The following is a 15399-nucleotide window of genomic DNA, read 5'->3' on the forward strand; positions in this document are numbered from 1 at the left end:
GTTAAATCGTGGTTACAAACAAAAGTAACGGTTACATGACATCTCTGGATCTATTTTTAATTAACTACCAATAAAGCTGTGCAGTAATTATCGGTCGCCCTCAGTCCCTACCATCCATGACGTAGAGCTGTTGTTGTTATTACTGTTGGTGCCGTCCTTATTCCATCTTCTACCGAGGATTTCAAGGAGAACGCAGACGCTGGTCGGGACCTCGTGTCAACGAAGGCTTTACTGAGCTGGGGATGCTGCAGCTTTCCTCAGTACCTGCATGGCAAAAATATAGCAAAAACCAAAAAGGCGTTACGTCTTTGCACGTGCACAGAAAAAAAAAAATCCACTCTTATGAACTTTGAGAACTTTTCTACTAAAACCTGAGCTGCCGGCAGACTTCAGGGATGGGATTTAGCAGCCTACAGCATCCCGGCTCATCTCATCCCAAAGCAGACATCAAACCACGGCAGATAAAATGTGCCTCAGAAGTACTTATTTCTTCTCCACTGATTCGAAATCAAGCTTAGATGCCTACCGCATTCGTAGATAGCGAAAGCGAGGGGAAATGCCTCCCGTCCTGGTTGCCTAAGGGATTAAGCAGGTTCCTTGGGGACTGCGCTCGAACGTGCTCCAACCGCGTCTCTGGCCAAAGCTGGGCCAGGAACGCCCTTCTCCTGGGCCTGGGCGCAAGCCCCTCTATTTCCATGCGGTATTGTTTATTGCATGTGTAAAGAAAACACCGTTCGTCGCCTCTGCTGCATGAAATACCGCAGGCTGCACAGGGGGGAGGGAGAGGGGGGCTCAGCGCCTCAACTGCTGCGGTTAAACGCAACCGCAGCCAGCGGGCCGTCCGCCTCTCCTGCCCTGCCCAAACGTCCATTCCCGAGCCGAGCTCTACCCATTAAAATGGACTTGAACTTAAAAAAAAAAAACTGTATTAGAAAGATTTATTAGCACTGAAATTGCATTCTTGCCTGGAACAGGGAATTCTTTCGATACAGGATAATTACTTTCTGTCTAAAACCTGGAAATTCAGAAAGCCTTTCAAAATGCCTTAGCGTTGTCCAAATAATAAGTTAATTGAGATGTTAACAAATGTGACTTCCTGAAAAAGTGGGACAAAACAAGCAACACGCAAGGTTGGATCTGTAGCAAATGTTAAAAGGGGTCGTTCTTTACCCTCCTGTAACTTCTTCCCCATAAAAAGTAAAACTTCAATGTTTTTGGCCTTCAACCTGCAAAAATAGGAGCCCGTGCGTCGAGGAACAGCATGTGACAATGGCGAAGGAGCCATAGGTGCCGCATCCTTTACAGCACGGGCTGTCATTTGCTGCTAATAATTATGCTGCAAACAGATTTAGCTGCACCCATCTTACAAACGGGAAAACCGAAAACAGCTACATCTGCTTGGCAGCTGTGTCAGCCTGAGATAGGCACAGAAATCCCAGTTTCCACATTTATTTTTAGCCAGATGAGATAGAATCGATACGAGAAGCCCAGTGAAATAAATACGAGAAAAAGGCCGTGGCTCCGACGGTGAGGAATGCAAAGTGTACTGTGCCGAAGATCGTCTCTGTGCAATATTAACGATTATGGATGACGGGGAAAAATATTAAGCACGGAAAGAAAAGAAAAAGAAAACTTCAGATGTGCCTCACTGGGGAACTCGAAAGGACACAGCTTCAAGTAACGATTATTTTTATTTAGGAAAACATTATACAAGGGACTCTTTCCAAGGAAAGCAATCTGGGTTGTGTCTGGGCTGAGTACACAATGTCATCCTGTTGCAAAAAAAGCAAACATCGTACCAGGATGTATAAACACGAGAGTCATGTGTAAGACACATGAAGTAATCCTCCGCTCCAGGCAGCGCTGGGAAGGTCTCGGCGGGAGAAGTGCCTCTGGTCGGGGCAGAGCCCCTGGAGGAAGCCGGGACCAGCTGGAGGCAGCCCAGGGGGACCAGCGGGAACCACCAGAGGCCGAAAAAAAATGACCCGAGAGGAAAGTTCGAAAGAGTTGGGCTTCTTTAGTCTGGGGAAGAGACGGGTGAAGGAAGGCGTGCAAAACCTCCTCAAGTATACGCTGGAGGCTGCTGCAGAGAGGAAGGTGCTGGGCTCCTCCCGCTGCCCACCAAACACAGGTCGTGTCCGTACCGGCCGCCCTGCCCTCGCCAGGGAACGCCTCCGACCCGGGGCCCCCAGCACCGGTCCCCCATCCGCCTCTGCTCCCGGCTCCAGCGGAAACCCCCGTGCCGAGCTGCGCTCCCGGGAGCTGCCGCCGTGGCGCGCGTCCGCGTGGCATTTCCTCCGGGGCCCGGGGCAGGGATAGCCCATGCGGCACTGGGGTAGGAAATGGCGCTGGTCAGGGGGGCATCACCCCTTTCGTTCATCCCAAGGGAGGAAGGGGAACTGCTGCGGATACAAGAACGTGTCTGCTCAGCGGTTGCCTACGCTCTTGTCCCGTCTGCAGTCATCTCTGCGCGGTTTGCAGGAAGACCCTTCAGACCCTTTGAGCTGTATCACTCCTACCACCGCCGAGCGAAAATTAGAGATACTGCAAACTAATCAAATGGATCTCGTATCCAAAAAAGAAGCAGCACAGTTTCCTGTTATTTTTCCCTTTTTCTTTTATCCCCACGACAGAGCACCGGCGTCAGCAGAGCATATTGGGCTGAAGTTCAGCGTGGAGGCGGCTAATCTCTCCTTCGTGCTTCTGCACTTGTAAAAAACCGCGCAAGCGAGCAGAAACGCAGCGCCTTTCAGATATCCTGTGAAAGGTTGTATCCCAGGACGGTTGCCCCTTGGGGAGGAAGAAATTTGTGACCTTGTTTAGCTGAGCAAGCACATCAGCTGCCGGAGCAGAGACGCTGTAAGCATTTCCAGCCCAGCTGGAAGGGAGGTCACGTTGCAGGCGGGCTACCTGCCGCGCCGGGGGCTCGCCACGCGCGCCGCGCGGCCGCCTGCGAGAGCCGCAGAGGCCGGGGCGAGCCGAAGGGAGGCAAGGCACTTAGGGGACTTCACAACAGAGCGAGGAGAGCCGCGCACAGCCACTCGCAAAGCTGGGAAATATGGTGCACGGGCAATAGTCCTGCTTTATCTCGAAGCCAACGGTGCCAGCGGCACCCTACAACCGCCCGCGGGCAGGAACGTCACGCGCCCCGGCGCCGGGAGAGGACTCGGCGTGACAAAGGGGTGAGCGGGCAAGATCCGCTCTGCTGCGAGCAAAAAGTTCACCTCGCCGAAAGGACGCAGCAAGGAGAGTCGGGGTTTTGCGAGACCGCTTTTCATTAGGGTCTACATCGCAATTTTTGCCTAATTAGCCTCCAATAATTAATGCTGTGAGTGTAACAGAGACGTAATCAGACAAAATGCTGGTAAATAAACCCCATGGAAGCCATACATCTTTTGATAGTAATGATTATGTTCTTTTTTATTATTAAGGATCCCATTAGAAAGAATTTATGATTTTTCCCCTTTGTGAGAGAAATAATAAACATTACATTGGATGCTCTTATTTTTGGTATTGAGCAGCCGAGTATATGTAATTAGCTACAGTTAAAAAGAAATTTTGCCTGAATGGCTTTTGGGGAACATTACATCCAAATTACAGCCCTGTAGATTTTTTCATGTGAAAATACACTATCAATAAATAACTCAAATGCAGTTTCTCTGAAAAAAACATTTAGAACACGAGGAAAGCTAGCAGGAAAGGAAAATGAGGGTGCTCAGGACCTGAAAACGCACCGGAGAGAGGACTGCACCGGTGGTCGGTACCAGCGTGAGTGCCTCCTGCTCGCTTTTCCAGGGGATTTCTTTGCTTCCCGGGAATTTACCCGTGCCCAGCAGCACCCCGCTGAGGTGCGCTCTGCCGTGGGATCATCTGTTGGACCTTCTCCCCGGCTGCAGCCGGCTCCTCTCCCAGCGGCGTCGGGCTGGATGCTCGCAAACACGCTGAACTGTCTCCACCGCGGTGAAGCCCCAGTCCAAGACAACTCCTTCAGGCCGAAGAAGTCGGATGTGCAGCTTTGTCCCAGTCAGAAGCACGTCGACGCCGCAAAACGCCGAAGGGCCTGACTAGGTGCAAGAGATGCAGCGCTTCATCCTGCGGGTTTCACAGGGACGCAGCAAGCAGATACTGGGTTCGCTAATGGCTCTCTTGGATGTTTGAGCCCAGCTCAGCATCTGGCAATAAGGTGTCACACAACGCAGCAGCCAGCGAGGGAGGAAATGCAATGGGAACAGCTAAAAGTGCCGAATGTTTGTCCTTTGCTTTTCGCTGCAGAGGAAGCCCCGGGGTGCTGATAGCATCCTGCAGAACGACGCGTTAACCCCGGCGTGTTGCGTGCTTCCCTCTCTCCCACCGCAGCTTGGGAGGGACAACTTGTGCTGTGGCAATTTATGGAAAAAAAATCCCCCCTGGGGTATGAGAGAGGCCATCAAAAATTCCTCCCCAGGGTATAAAGGATGCCCCTACAGCTGGAGGGACTCTGGTCAACTGGGAGGAAGGCAGACGGGACAGGGGGAGGGAGGCCATGAGGACGAGGAAGGCGCTGGGAGGTCTTCCACGCCTGGAGGCTGCCAGTGCTCGGCGCATCTGTTCTAACGAAACTAAGAGAGAAGGGTGGGATTTGTCCCCAGCGATGTATCAGAGGTGAGAACAGGAAGCGAGACGGGGCGATAATTCGGAAAGCAAGGATGCTCAGAGCTGAGAGGCAGGCATGCGGCTCTGTGGAAGCTGAACCGGGACGCCCATTCAGCCGGTACAATCAAAGTGCGCCCACCTGCGCAGTTCAGAGGCGAGCTCAGGGACCACGACGTCCCAAGCGCAACCAGAGCTCACACCGTTACGGGGTCTGCGGCTCAGCAGCTGCATTTCAAACGCGGCAGTCACCAGGCTGCTTTGTGAGCACGAGAAATCGCACGGCGACGCGCCGCAGCCAGAGAAATCTCCAGCCAGCTTCAGCCAAGGGGCTCCTGCCTTCTGGACAAGCTCCAGGGCGGGAGAGGACAGGGACTGCTCCCACGGCGAGGCGAGTGCCTGGCTGAACCGGCAGGCACGCGGGAATAGTCACATCGAGGAACTCTCCACGGATAAAAACCAGAAGTGGTTCAAAACTCCCGTCCTGTCAGTAATGGGAAACAGGAAGAAGGAACAACTTTGTGATAACGGTGACCTCTCTCAGAGCAAGAAGAGCTGCATTCCCAGGGTGGAGAGGCGATGTTCCAGCAGATGGCAAAGCCAGTGACTTCTGGGCATTTCCAGATACCACGAAACAACCAATCTAACGCCGCACCGTGCCTTCCCCGAAGAGGGCAGAGCCTACACCGTTCCTGCGTCTTGTCTCAGGGGGATGTTGGGAGACGTTCCTTCATGCCATAGAGCATCTAACTGACACACACACCATGAGAAGGCCAGCAGCAGTGGGCAGCCAGCGGCACAGCTCTGGAGCTTCCGTGAGAGAGCAAAAGAGAGAGCGTGAGCCCTATCGAATGGCCGGAGACTGGCAGAGGCTGCGACCCAACCCGTGATAGCCGATGGTGGAAGAACTGAGCATCAGGCAACAGCTGATGAGAAGTTTCTCTGTGCATGGCGTATCGGGAAAATATTGAACGGAAGCATTTTGCAGCTCTAAGGTGGGTTTTACAACGAAGCTGACATCCGAGACCAACCTTGGAGCGAGTACCCTCACCAGAGCCAGCTGGAGCCAGCCTTCAGGGCTGTGCTCAGCCTGGGCCAGCGCTGGCGCTTGACCCCCGGTCTGCAGCACTCGCTGGGAGCACATCAGGCAGAGAAGGAAGAAGTCAGGACCGCAGACTCCGCGCCTCCTCCACCAGGCTGCCTCTGTGACACAGAGTTGGTATTTCGCAAGCACGTTGTCAACCGTTCCAGCTTTGTCCAGATATAAATAGCAGATTTTAATGGGACAGGGGCGGTTTCCCCCCCGCAGGAGCGTGCTCTTCCAGCTCAAGGGGCACCTTCGTTCCTTCCACGGGTGCCATTTCTGCAGCTGCACTCGGAAGTGCGTCTGGTGGAGAGGCATAACAAGAGGCAGTCATTTTAGGATCATTCACGTGCTGGGAAATTTTGTTTCAGTAGACGTTTAATGCAAATTGCAGTCAGTACCCGCACCGAAGCCTTTGCTCGTTGAGAGTTGATAAATTTAAATGGCGCTTGCCTCAAGTGAAAAGATCTGAGTTTTATACTGTAGTATTCGCTGTGGAGCTTAAAAACAATGCGTGCACAACTTACAGTTAATGTATGAATTCATTTTTTACTTTCAAAAAACACAGACACTTTTTAAAGTGATGTGCAGCCATGAATTTGGCAGCGCGCTTAATTCCGTATACAGTAAGGATGTAGCAGGGAGCCTTTTCCGTTTTGAATCAAATGGAATTTGCGATTTGCATGCACCTTTTGAGTCAAAATCAAACATTTGCCCTGGATTGGCCCTAGTTTAATTAAAATGATGAGAATGTGTGATATGCTTTTGGTCTAAGGCAAAAAGGATGCACAGCACTGAAATTTGGAACAAACATAAAAAAATTGAGAAATGCATGGTTGGAAGTGATAAGAAATGCCAAGACTACGTATTACATGGGATCACGGGATGAAAATAGAAAATATCCTAAAAAAATTCTGGCGTACTGTGAAACTGTTGTCGGAAGGTTTGGATAGGATTACATGCTTTATGGATAATGTCCCTGTAACTAGCACTGTCGAGGTTTGTAATCTTTTCCGTGGTCTTCCTGTAGCGCTGGTGGGGATGCTCATCGGCGCCAGCAGATTTTCCCCTCTCGGTTTGGTGTAACGGATGGGGATGGCGATTTTGTCTTGGACTTGGGCGGGAAGGACTGGTGAGTATCTTAACATTCGCATCGGTATATTTGTGTATACATATCCGTTTCTTTATGTGGCAGGGGGCATGTCTCTCCTAAATGCAAGTTTGAGAAAACAGTCGCTCATTTCTAGTGAGTGTCATCCGCTTAGGTAAACAGGGGTTCTCTCTCCGTTATTCCTATCACTTACTACGCCTTTGTGCAGTGCAGGAGTCAGGAACTTCGGGTATCAATCTTTCAAGACGTTGGTAAACCGGCTTTTGAAAACCTTTAAGCATGAACTTCCCTTGGGCCTTTCAAACCGCAGTGCCCAGAACTGAGGGCCACGGGCATGTCCCCCCACCCCAGCCTGCGGTGGCTCGCCCGCGAGGAGGAGGCGCGCGTTGTGAATCGCTCCGCAGAGCCCCATTTCAGTGTGTGAATTAGAGGACGAATCCCACTTCCCGATCGTCGCTTTCCTATAACTACGTCTGCTCCATCCAGCCCACCTGCACTTGCTTTCCACTGTCCCATCATCTCGAGCCACCACTCAGGCTGAAGATAACCAAAAGCAGGAAGTGGGGGGGGTGCAATGTTTTAAGAACACATTTTCCCCCCAAAACGTTATTTAAAAAATGTAATTTCAAAAGGCTGTTAAAAAGAGATGATAGAAATAGATTTTGTTTTCACAGGGAAAAATTGCCAGTTGAACCGCTGAGTTATTTACAGTCTCCGAGCTTTTCACTTTTAAGTTGCTCGTTTGATACCAATAAAGAAAAGAACAAAGGAGGACTTCATCTGACCTAATTTTAGCCACCCCAAAGCTGGTCTCTGGCTTAGCCTGGTCACTTGGGCTGCTTTTGCAGCCATCAGAAAGACCTGGCTCCTCCACAGGACGTTTCACCCCGCCTGCCCCGGACACGTACCGCGGTCGCGTGCGCCGGCGGTGCCTCCGGCGGGGGTGGGAGACGAGGCGACGCTCCCTCCGCCGCGCGCCGGCTGCCGTGCCCAGGCACGAGCTGCCCCGCAGCGCTGACTTCGCCGCAGTAGCTCTTCAGCTGCTCACCTGAACACGAAAGAAAGCAAAGTGAAGATACTATAATGCTGATATTGGTTTAAGGGGTCGTTTTGATAACCGCCGATGAAATTTAGTGTCGGCTGCATGCAGCAATTTCATATGACAAAATTCCTTCCCGTATTCATTTTCCCCTTTTATGAAGAAACCCACATTGGGTCTCCATCAGCCCATCCCATTTCCTACAGTACCATGAGAGCCGACTTTATTTTAATTTGTAAATACTTTGATGTCTGTGGACTTGGCTCTTGTACAGTCCTAAACTACCAGCAGGAGGTAATAGTTTCCAGGACTTAACTTTACTTGATTTCCCACTATTCTTCAGGCTCCCTGACTTGCATTCATCTTAAGGGGGAACTATTCATTTCCAAGCTGCATCTTCTTCTGCTACGGGGATGCTGCTATTCCAGGAGTCACGCAAGGCTCCGCTCTTGCAAACCAACCCCTACATATGGTTTGAGAAGAATGGGTGGAAACGGGAATAGAAGGGGCCAAGCAGCAAGACTCCAGATGATTTGGGAAGGGGAGCGAAGCAAGGAGAGAGATGCAGTGCCTAAGCACCGGGCTTGGAGAAAATGGTGAGGGTTTGTCCGCTGTCGCTCAGCCTCCCCCTCGTGCAGCATCTGACTGGAGAGGACGGTGTAAGGAAACTTCCATTTTCCCCCTACATCTCCAGCAATGTTTCCAGGGGACCCGTCTTCTCACCCTAAAAGCCACATAACGCACTGAAGTTAAATCTGAGCAACCAGCTAACGAGGTTAAACCCTGCGTGAGGACAGAGCCCAGCTCAGCCCTGGCTCGCCACATACAGCAAAATGCCCGGGAACTAGAGGAACACGAGGAATCGGTGACCGAGAGGTGTTCCTGCCCCCCGCGGGCATCTTCAACCGGGGCAGGAGGGAAACTGGGCAAAGCAGCTCTGTGCGTGAGCGCCTTGGGCCCCAAAACAGTGAGTTCGGTGCCCCCCACGGGTATCAAGCACCCTTTTAAACCCATAAAAATATCAGCCGGCGTTGCTGTCGTCCTGCCGTGCACAGGCCTCGCAGCTTTGAGGGCGGTCAGGAGTGTCCCTGTCCCTTGAGGAGAGGTCGACCAGGCGTCCGAGGGTGCCCAGGGCAAAAGCAGCCTTAAGGTAGGCGCAGCTTATTGCCACGGGCCAGATGGAGGGAGAGACGCATAAACATCCCACCTTGGGGAAAGATGCCTTCTGCGGCCTCCAGGCTACTCAGCGTACCCTGAAGGACTGCGCTCTCTGCACAGAGGAGAGGCAACCCCAGGACTTAATGCGATTTTAGAAGAGATGTCGCACTCCCCCTCCCTCACACTCTTTTGGTTTGGTGCCCAGAACATCTGGTCACCCTATAGCCTTTTTTTTTTTTTTAAATCCAATAGATACATTTTCTCAGCACATTGCCGCCTGCCAACAGATGAGCTGCAACTGCTGGCACCGGGGCGCCAGCGAGACGTGAGCGTGCACGGCGTCCCGGCAGGCAGCCCCCTCCCACGCCGCGCCGGGGGCTCCGCCGCTCCCGGCCCCACACCGACGCACGCCCCAAGTAAACGTACCCTCTGGCGCAGGGCGCGCTGGTTTCCACTGCAAACGCGAGAGTCCGCCCCAGCTGAAGGACAGGGGGTGCGCTCTGCTTTGAGAATGGGCTTTGGGGTTGGGGTCTGGGGGAGACGCAGCAGCCGGGCTGGGAGGGGACGGGGACGGGGCTGGCAGCTGCCGCCGCTGAAACGGGTGTGCAGCCCCGGGCTGCTTTAGGTCTGAAATTGTCATTATTACATTTCTTATACAAACAGAAATGTATTTCCAAGACTTCTACCGTGAGCCGTTTGGAAGTAAGGAACCCTTCTCCTCTCCCAGCAGCGGTGGGACCTCAGCCTGTGCCGGTGAGGGCGATAATAACCCATCGTGGCCCCTGCCCGCATCTAGAGCTCTGCAGAAGCAGAAGTGTCTCCCACCCGCTGCTCGGATCGGGCCAGCGTGGCCCCAGGTGGCACAAGCACCCACCCCCTGCCCGTGCCGGGGAGCGTCGCTTCGCAAGGTGACGTCCCCAGGGGACGAAAACCGCCCGCGAGACCCAACCACGAGCAGCTCAGGGTGGGAACGAATGCTGGCAGTGGCCTCGCTGGGACACACACGCAGGGGGTGCGCAGAAGCCCTCCGGGGTGGGAGGGCACCGGGGACCCTCAGGACCTCCAGCAGAGCCCGCGGGGACTCCGGAGGACCACCGTGAAGTGGCAAATGTCTGCTGAGGACCAGGCTGAGCCCAGGGCCCATGAGCGAGGGGCCTCGGGGTGCCCGCGGCAGCTCTGGAGACCCTCTGCGCTGGCTGCCAGTGATGGGGGGGCACGGGGACACCCCAAAGCCGTTCCCTTTCCTGCGCGTATCACACATGCTGTGCACCTCACAGCACTTTGGGGAAGAAATTCGTGACGTGAGAGGTTTCTCCAGGCAGGGCAGCCAGGTCCAGCCTTGCCGCTAAGCGTCTGCCGGCTGGAGGGGTGCGGGGCGCGCTGCCCTGCTGCCTTATTAACAGGTAAGAGCCCAGAGCTCACCACTGGCTCAGTCTGGGGCTCCTCTGGCACCTGCCGCCACAAAAGCCTCACTGCACGCAGTCAGATGGCTTCGGCACGCGCTACGGCAACCTGACTTTTTCTCTCTCTTGTGTATTCCCCTACAAATTCATTTAAAATGTTGCTATAATGTCAAAAGAGACCCTTAGGATCACCAGATTTCCGAGGTCTAACTTAGAAAAAAAAAAAAAAAAAAAAAAAGCCCAAGGACCTCAGCAAGACGCGTTAGAGCCCAGAATAAATAAACCAGCTCTCTGGCACAGCACCACCCCCCTTCTGCCATCCACTCTGGGGTGCGCGCACCCAGCCAGGAGCACCCCGGTGCCCTCCGCCAGGCCGGGGAGAACGGGGGACCGAGCGCCGCCGTGGCCACCCCCGGGGAGCATCACCCCCGGGGGAACCCCGGGGCAAGGACCGGCCGTGCTGTGCGGGAACAGCCGTCCTGGACCGGTGTCCTGCAAAAAAGCTCAGACCCCGTCCCCTGCCACGGCCTCCGCGCTCCTTCCCCACTCGTTTCTGCCTTGGTTTGGGTTGATATAGCACTTGTTTTTTGGGAAGAGGAAAGAAGGAGGTGAAGCACGGCCCCGTGGATGGCGGGGGTCGCTGTGCGATGGGGCTTCCAGCCCGGGTCGCATCCTGCTGCCCAGCGCGGGGTGCGGGCGCCGCGCGGCCCCGGGTCCCCGCGGGGAAGGAGAGGTGCCGGTTCGCTGAGCGGCACGGGGAAAAGCACAGCTGAGCGCGGCGCTGTTTGGGTTAGCAATCCGCTAATATTAGTATCAATCATAACATTTAAAAAAGTGTAACAAAATAAGCGAGTGTTTTTTTCAAAACCTTACCTCAGTCATGACATAAGTATTTCAAGATGTTCACCAAAGTATTACAAATCACAGTGTGGGCTATCAATCTGTCAATGAATAGCACAAGCTTTGGTATTTTCGAGTGATATTTGAAATCCTAACCCCATAAGAAAATTAAGTCAGGCAATAACATCCTGTTTTCCGCGGAGAGCGTTCAGCTTCCCCAGCAGTGGGAAAAGGCTGCCGTAGCTGCGCTCCTCATTCCTTAGCAAGGCATGTAATGCAAAGCACCGAGCATTAAGCCCTTCTGTTTTACACTGCACACTGATTTGGAAGCAAATATTTTTCCAACAACATCACCAAATTGAAAGCATTTTGCAAATCTGAAACCTTCTCACAATATTGTTTTGGGAAAGGAAAAAAAAACAACCAACCAACAAAAAAACCCTGCCTGAGCGAGCGTGGAGCTGTCAGTGACAGAAGCCACCGCTGACACCTGAGCGGGGAAGCGCTAACCCCCCGTGTCACACAGCCCTGCCCCCCCCGCCGCCCCGCGGGGATCCGCGCCCCCCGGCCTGGCTGCAGGGGAGCCCGGCTTTTTTGGGGGTGAAATCTGGAAAAAAAAAAAAACAAAACGCGTCTCCCACACGGTGGCACTCTCCCGTCTGCTTTTCCCCTCGCGAAGGGCTGGAACTGTGGCGCAGCGCAGCGGCTTCTCCGTCTCCCTCCCGGCAGGAGCGATGCCCTGGCACCGCCGCTGTGCCCGCTACTCCCCTTTCACCATTTTACGGTTTTAGTAGAATATTTTACTGAATGGGCGTAGAGTGTTACAAATGCAAAAGTGAAAGCCGGAGGCAAAGCCGTTGCTGAAAATAGACTACAGAAATACAAAATTTGGGGGCACGATCGTGTTGTGACCATGTGATGCACGGTCAACACAAGCAGAAGGGTGGTGGAGCACCGGCAGAGGCTGCCCAGGGCACTGGTGGAGTCGCCACCCCTGGAGGCGTTTAAAAGCCGGGCAGAGGTGGTGCTGAGGGACGTGGGCTAGCGGTGGTGTTGGCAGTGTTGGGTTCATGGTTGGGCTCAGTGATCTTAAGGGCCTTTTCCAACCGAAACCATCCTGGGGCTCAATGATCTTAAGGGTCTTTTCCAACCAACACCATTCTGTGATTCGACGATGTCACTGCACAGATACAACGCCTGTGCCGGTGGTGCCCCCCGAGCACCCCTCCCGAAATGGGCACCCGGCCGCGGGTCCCGCCTGGCCGGGCAGGGGTGGCCAAGGGACCGCCAGGGGCTCTGCGGGAGAAGTCTTCGCCTCTTTGCTCTCCGCCTGGGGTGGGCACGGGCTGCGAGGCCGCGTCGTGCCATGGGCGGCGGGAGACGTTGCCTTTCAGCAGACAAAGGGAAGGAGAAGCAAAAAGCACCGCAGCAAGCAGCGATTCCGCCTTGCCAAACCAGCCAGGCAGACTGGTTCTTTTTTTAGATGTTTTGCGACTGAAGGAACTTCCAAGAAAAGAAAGAAGGAAGAAAAAAAAAAAAAAATTCCAACATTGTGATTGGGATTAGCAGTCAGTGACAACCGTTTAAGGGCCGGGGGTGTAGCCCCAAAGGGTTGCGAGAGGCTGGGGGCAGGGATTAAATCTAAACCTAGACGATTCACGATAAGTAATAAAAATTATTTAAAAAAAAGAGAAAAGCGTAAAATTGCAGACAGGCAGAGCAGGACGGGCCAAGCAGCAGGAAGGGGGCCCGCCCGACGCCGAGCCCGTGTGCCCAACTCCTGCCACGCGCGATCTGCCAACAACCGGGTTGCCCCGGGGCTGGGTCCCAAAGGCGTACCTGGGGGGGCTGCCGCTCGCCCCCCCGGCGCCAGGGGAGGGGAGCATTGGCCCTCCGAGACGGGAATGAAATATATGACAGATGGTTTTAAAAAAAAGCAATTATCAAAGGGGAAGATTTTGGAACATATCCTTTGAAATAAAAATTTGTTTAGCATTTTTAGCAGCTGAAATAATTTTCAGAACATCTGATGAGAGATTTAAGTGCTTCATTTCCTCCTCTCACTCGCCAAGCCATCCGTTTGAAGATTGTCTGTGGCACATCTCGTTCTCTGTTTTATTGCTATTGGTATTTTTCATTGGATAATGGTAGAATTAGAGATCAATGGGAGAGAGGTATGATCCACAATATTCCCGTCCGTTTGAATGTGCGGGTGCTTTTGAAATGCTCCGTGGCTTTGCAGAAGAAGATGGAAGGAACGTATTCTGTGATTCTTTAAATACAACTACATGAAAGTATGTCTTATTACATCTTTCCTTTCTTCCCCGCTTTTCTCTGTTCTTCTGTTCTTCCTCAACAGAAGAAAAAAAAAAAAAAGAAAGGAAAGGGAATTAGCCGTCTACCTTGTCTGTTATCCATAGGAAGTGCCAGATCACTGGCAAAATTAATAAGATCACGTACCTGAAGGTGCGAATGTACCCTTATATCATAGGCTGCAGACAGCAGCCCAGCAATGCAATGTATCTTCTCTTTGAGCTCTAAGATGTGATCTTCATTTAAAGGCAAGAGAAGAAAAACTGCCACTTCGTTATCCAAACGTTAAGGACAGATCACAGTTAAAAATTTGCGATTTCTTTCTAGCTCGAGTGTGGTAATTTCCAGTTTCAAAATTTCCAGCCCTTTTCTTGACGGGCTCCTGTAGGAGCCAGAGCCACGCTGGTCCTGCCGCCTTGCCAGCCGGCACTTCCCCCACTGGATGTGAATCCACACTGAATTCACCAGCACTGCCGGACGCTGCCCCTCAAGATGATGAGCAGCCGGAGATGAGCGCAATAAGCATTTCTGTGTTCGGAAGATGCTTCCTAAGAAGAGCGAGGATTTTGTACGGAATGCTTGCTAGTTCTTAAGGGCGAAGGTAAAGAGAAGTGAGGCTGTACGCTGCACGTGCCCAAGGCTGATTTTCAGCGTTTTCAGAAACTCAGGACTAATTGCTCAAGTGTCCTGATGGTTGATAACCGCTCCAAAATGTTTCAGCCGGCACGAGGAACTTGGATCGTAAAGAGCGAGTTGGAGGATGGCCTCGAAGAGTTTCCATCAAAGCAGAACTTGAGTCATGGAGAGGTCTTCCAGCCTACCCACAAAACCCGGCCGCAGGCAAGGCTCAGCTTAGCCGCTACAACTTCTGCACTCAGAGCACAAGTAACATTCACCCTAAAATCGTCACTAAGAACAACCATGCAGCCGCGGCAGGCGCTCCTCCCTACATTCACATTCAGTCTCTCTGCAAAGAAAAGCACCAAAATTCAAGACGAGGCCCCAGCGGCTGTGGATTTTCCTCCCGTCGACGGTGGCCACCTTCCCCAGGGCAGCCCCTGAGCCCCCGCACGGCGGGTGCTGCCCCTCGGGGCAGCCTGGAGGTGGTGTCGGCCGCGGGCCCCCGGGCTCCGAGGGCAGATGGCTGCGGCGGGGGCGGCCCGTGCGGGCAGAGCGCAGCCCGCTCCTCCCGGGCGCTCAGCCTCCCCGGCGGGGGTCTGCGGGAAACGTCTGGAGGGGCTTCGCGTTCGATGGGATGAGTCTCGGAAAAGAGGATAACAAGGCCCCGTGAACGAGATTAAAGAAGTTCGCCGCTTCTGGTGCGAATTTGGAGGAGAAATGCACTCTAATCTTCCACCGACGGGGAGATTCAAGGCCTTTAAGTCTCTTAAGCCGTGTTCGTTAGGGCTCAGCCGCGAACCTCCCTCCAGCGCTGCGGCTCCTGCCCGCGGAGGGGGCGAGGGGAGGGGGGGACAGCGGGGGGTCGGTGCCAGGGGACCCCTGCCAGGGCTGGGGCGTCCCGCAGGACAGCCCCCAGGAGGGTACCGGGATGCTCCGGCTTCTCGCCGCTCCCATCCTCGCCACCGCCTCCACGGCACAGCGACCACAGGCGGTGCCCAGGAAATGACCGCCTAAGAAAGGTAAGGCCGAAGGCACGGAACCACAGTCCCTGGGGCTCCCGGGGGAACCGAGTGGTCCGACGTGGCCGGCTGCAAAAGCTTCTCTTTTTGCGGGAAGAAGAAGGATAAGTCGCCTTACAGCTGAACACAACTGATGAGAGACCAAGAATATGCATTTTGAATTTTCAGTGTGGGTAGATCTA

At 53.5% G+C, this 15399-nt stretch overlaps 1 long non-coding RNA gene across 1 annotated transcript in view; it reads right to left on the reverse strand.

The window, feature by feature from the left end:
• Positions 1-212: 212 nt before the first annotated feature.
• The window catches only part of LOC309682926, a 30024-nt gene continuing 14837 nt past the window's right edge, over positions 213-15399 (reverse strand). The window contains exon 3 of the long non-coding RNA XR_014270169.1: positions 213-264. This is a non-coding gene — a long non-coding RNA (uncharacterized lncRNA). The remainder of the gene's footprint in view (positions 265-15399) is intronic.

This window comes from Vanellus vanellus, assembly GCF_965231255.1.
Source record: "Vanellus vanellus genome assembly, chromosome: Z".
Taxonomy (NCBI): Eukaryota; Metazoa; Chordata; class Aves; order Charadriiformes; family Charadriidae; genus Vanellus; species Vanellus vanellus.